Source organism: Mercenaria mercenaria, unplaced genomic scaffold (genome assembly GCF_021730395.1).
Source record: "Mercenaria mercenaria strain notata unplaced genomic scaffold, MADL_Memer_1 contig_727, whole genome shotgun sequence".
Classification (NCBI taxonomy): Eukaryota; Metazoa; Mollusca; class Bivalvia; order Venerida; family Veneridae; genus Mercenaria; species Mercenaria mercenaria.
This window is the reverse complement of record NW_026463623.1, coordinates 15,791-20,792: the sequence shown is the minus strand read 5'-3', so window position 1 is coordinate 20,792 and position 5,002 is coordinate 15,791. Positions and strand designations below refer to the sequence as shown.

General features: G+C 31.8%; 1 long non-coding RNA gene across 1 annotated transcript; it reads left to right on the top strand.

The window, feature by feature from the left end:
* The first annotated feature begins 340 nt into the window (after nt 1–340).
* LOC128554765 (uncharacterized) lies at nt 341–2,492 on the top strand. The gene is made up of 3 exons (XR_008369688.1): nt 341–448; nt 1,833–1,930; nt 2,377–2,492. It is a non-coding gene; the product is annotated as an uncharacterized LOC128554765 (long non-coding RNA).
* The last annotated feature ends 2,510 nt before the right edge of the window (nt 2,493–5,002 follow it).

Here is a 5,002-nt window from a genome sequence, read left to right as displayed (position 1 = left end):
TGTTAAGACTTGATTTTACTATTAATTTCTTTGCTTGTTTTTTTTTTTCACTGAACTTTTTGTAAATCCCTGAAATGGGATTTGAAAATACTGCATTGCTTTATAATAAAGATGCTGTATAATAAGTACTTTAAATTGGAATTCAATTAAATTTTGATAAATGCAAGTTGTTGTCAAGCATTATCTATAAGAAATGATGGACTGTTTTGGTCAGTGTTGATTCACTCCATTTTGATGAGGACTTTATTACATTTCTCATGAACTGTTCTTGTTTTTAAGGCTCTCAGATTTTGTACCTAGTGTATGAAAAGTACAATACTGCTGTTGGAAGAGGAGCAGTGTGGTATCTACAGTCCACCATCACTTCAAGCATTATGACTATGGATAAAAGAAGGTTTCATTACATATGGACAATTATACTGGACAAAATAAGAAGTGTTCTAATAAGGTAAGAATTCCCAATAAATAAAGAAATATTTATTAAGCACACAGAACTTGATATTGAAATATTTAATTTCACAGTGTGATCATACACTTCAGTTTGGAAAGTCACTTGTTTCCAGTTTATATATACTACTGTTTGCAGATCAAATTGCCCCTTCAACGTTTTTGAAATCGATAGAGTTGCACGTTTACGTCACAAAAACGGTGAAGCTGAAGCTATTTTTGGAGTAATCCTGACTGGTTAACCCCGCCCTATCCGCAATAAATTATTCATTCACCTTCTCATGAAGGAGTTGAATGCGTCCTTTTTTTTCTTCATCTTGACGTCACACACTGAAAGCGCGTGCTCTGACTCTTATCTTTGAAATGTCAAGCCCTGCATCGCCGTACTTGCATACATTGTAAAGAATGGATATGTTGTTTTAAAAGTAGAGATCTAGAATACAGAATATTTCAACTACGTACGAATGTGAACAGCGTTTTTTTTGTTTGTTATGACAGTTATTATCGACTAAATTTCCAACCACACAAGGTTTTATGGAAAGGCAGATCTACTGTATCATTGAATCTGCAGAGCTTATAAACTATCGCAAATATAACTCTCAAAATAATTGAGGATAGATCTAAATTAGTTAGACTAAGACTCGCATTTTCCGTAAGAAATTACCGACATTTTTTAAACTAAAAAGGAACAACTAAACCACGAGTCAGTCGCGTTTTATAATTGTTGAAAGCTAAACATGAGATACAAGTCTGCAGCAAAAGGTACTGAAACCTTGCCTGTACATAATGTATAAGAGGGTGTCTTTTTCATATCCACGCTACCTAAATGTAGTGTGAATTGTGGCAAGATTCATTTAAATTTTAAATGAAGATTAGTACATCTGTTACATTCCGGTTAAACACCCGTTCCAATAGTATTTAAATCAGCATTTTATCTTGTAAAATTCTCGGTCATGCAGCTAATGTAAACAAGTTCATTCAGTGTATTTTTTGAACTCGTATCCAAAAAAATACTAGAAAAGGGCGGAGTTATCTGTATTGACGATAACCAAAAATAGCTTCAGCATCGCTGCTTTAGTGACGTAAAGGTAAAAGTATATCGATTTAAAAAAGGGCGAAAGGGCAATTTGATTTGCAAACAGTAGTATAATGTGCATACTTTTATGTAAATGAAACATCATATCTCCACTGATGAACATTGATTTACAATTTGAATATTGCATACTTACATAACATACTGTATTAAAAAATTCAACTGTGTAGCTGGCATTTAATTGTTGTAATAAAGTGATGCTATGTTATATTCTAAGGACTACACTACTGCTACTTAAAAGTTATTGTCTAAGAATTCATTGTTTAAATATACCCTTATATATAAATTTCAGTTCTGGAATGTGGCTTGTTATGATGGGTCTACATGATTGACTTGGAGTACAACCTGATGGGGGCTGGGCTTGCAGGATTCAGTCCTGAACATGTTTAGGTATATTTGGCTTGTCACCTCTTTAAGCAGTTTTTTTGTAATAATCAAGTATTGATAAAACTTGCTGCAGAGTTCATGTCTGTAAATAGGCCACTTATATTAAGATGCCACATTTTCTGTTCTTTTTATGTTGTTGAAGAGTGTCTAGCTCACTGCAAGCCAGTTCAACAGAAATAACATAATTGTAATACAGTAACTGTTTTTTCTTAACCAGGTTAAAGGACTATTTGTTAAAACGAGATCAAATCATGGCCCTTACTTGATGTAAAATATGTGCGATGGTTGAAATTTTTTATGAAAAGAGGTTGTCATTACTATAATAAAATTCTAAAATGTAATTTAATGTAATTATGTGTGGGCTGTCTTATGGACAGCTGTTGTTCAGGATTGAAAAAAGGGTTATTAGTGTTCTTTGTCTTAAATATTTGATACATTTATCATTACAGAATGTCTTCTGCATGACCTAGTATAGTATTCTTGAAGGATTATAACTTCAACACAGAGACGGAGATTAATATTTTAGGCAGGGGATTGGCATGACAGGCAAATTCTCCAACTGTATACCATTCCTGAGCTGGATGCCAGTCGACAGTGGGCCTGTATAATGAAATAGCGCCCTTTGCAGCAACAGCTATGTATGCTCAAAACTACAGTGCCAAAGCCATTAAAATTGAGAACTCAGTCATTTAAACGAAGAATGAATGGAAAAAAGTGTTTAACATTTAAAGTAATACAGAGAAACAGCTTAGCTCATTTGGTATTTTCTGAAATTTTAATTAATTTGAAAGTGTTTTTGATTTTTTAAAGGTGTACTAGACCCAAATCCCATATATATGAATATGAACAAATGCTACATATAGTTATGTAAACATTGAATTAACAAGTTTATGAAGTCAACAGTACTATGCATTGGTTAAATAATTAATATAGACACACTGTATGTATGTAAGGCTGAACACAGTATAAATGTGAAATTCCTCTAAGACACTGGAAGATTTTTCAACAATCTACTGTTTAGTACTGCATGACATAAAATTATAAATGGAGCTCTACATAAACAGTTGATTTATACATTAAGCAAAGTTAAATATATTTATTGATGATTTTCTACGTTTGAAGTAATTACCTAAATATTAAATATTTTAGTGAAGATATATTTTATGCAACTATATAAGTTTAAAAAAGCTACCCTCCTGAAAGAATATTTTGAAATGATACTTTTACTTGAAAATTTATGTGAAAAATGAAGGAAATAGATGTTAAAATGAATTCTTTACTTTATAAAAAATGTTGTTGCCATGGAAACAGAACTTGAGTATTAAGTTTATCTGCTTTCATACCAGAGTAATATGACTGTTAATTATAATGATGTAAACAATTTAATGTTATATAATCATCACTGATACTTTTAATTTTCAATTTACAGTCATTGAGCAATGCATCTTAAGTACATTTGAAGTTGAATGACACATTACAATTATTAAATATTTATGGAATTGCTTTTAGATATTTTTGAGATGAATATAAATCAGAAAAATCACAAATTCTAGTCTTCTAGAGAACTAATATATATTTTATAAATTTACATTTTTTTGTATCAAATGTAGGCTAAAATGTCTGTTAAATTGACATTTAAAGCAATTCTTGTATTTTGTTGCTATGGAAACATGAATTAAGGACAATTTTTTTTTAATATAAAATAGCACATTTATAGCAAGAAGGCATTATCAACTGTGCTAATCATGTTAAATACTTTTGATATTGATGGCAAAATATGAAATTAAAATATATGATAAAAGTAAATGATTTTAGTATTTGTCATTATTATTAAACAAGAAGTGCAAGTTTGCGATGGGGAGTTATTGTACAAAAAATGCTATAATTTTGTTATTTTAAAACATGCAGGTCTAAAATTTTGAATTTATGTTAAGGACACACGTACAGTTCAGAATATGTGAAAAACTCAGTTTCCATAAAAATGTCATTTGGGACCATTTTGTCATGGCTTGTCACATATAGAAAAGTCAAATTTCAGAAAATCTAACACATACTATGTTCTTTGTTTGTTTTGGGTTTAAAACAGTTTTTCAACAGCATTTCAGTCCTGTATCAACGAGCAGTAAACCTAACCAGTGTCCCTGGATTCAGTACAAACCTGTTCTCCGCAAGTAACTATCAACTTCCCAACATGAATTATCAGAGGAGGAGTATGAATGATTTCAGACACAATGTCTTTTATCAAATAGTCAGGGAGAATATACGCCCAGCCCGAGGATCAAACTCATGACCCCACAATCCATAGACCAACGCTCTACCTACTGAGCTAAGCTGGCAGGCTTTGACATATTTAGTTGAGATAGTACCTACACATTTTAATGAAAGGAAAAGTGAGATATTTAAGAAGTTCACCTCTAAGTCCATCAATTTTCCCAAAACATAAACCAACTTTTTGACTTGAAATATTTTAATACATGTATATCAATCATGTTTTTCCATGTGTTAAATGATTCTTTGATCCAGAAGATACAATTCCAAGGGACACAACTAGTACAAGGTTGACCCCCAGTGTGGAGAATGTGTTGCATGCAGATATAATAATAATGCCATTTTGTTGATCCAACACTACACTTATAAATCTAAATAGTATCTGTGAATGTATCTTGCTTTGTAGTAATATAAATAAGTGATATAATTAATACCTGAAATTTTCTCAACTTTAGAGCACTTGTCTGGGTAGTTTCTTTTTGTCTCTTCCCTGCTGTCTGATTGAATCAAAGTTTTGAACTTGTTCATGTAGTTTGCCTTAATTTTGTCTTGCTGACAAATCTGTGCCTGCTTCAGGCCACTGGTTCCTTCTACAAAGCAGAGAAAGTGTGACACTGTTATGCATCGAAGTCACAAATTGTTCTTCACAATTATTTCTTTTAAGTGTCAAACATTGAAGTTGCATGCTGGGAATGAAAACCACAAAAAAATTCAAATATTTGGTGGGTGTCATGAAGGATGAAGGTAGTCAGAATCTTAAATACTGTATACATGTACCATGGCATCATACACCTGATATGCAATTGG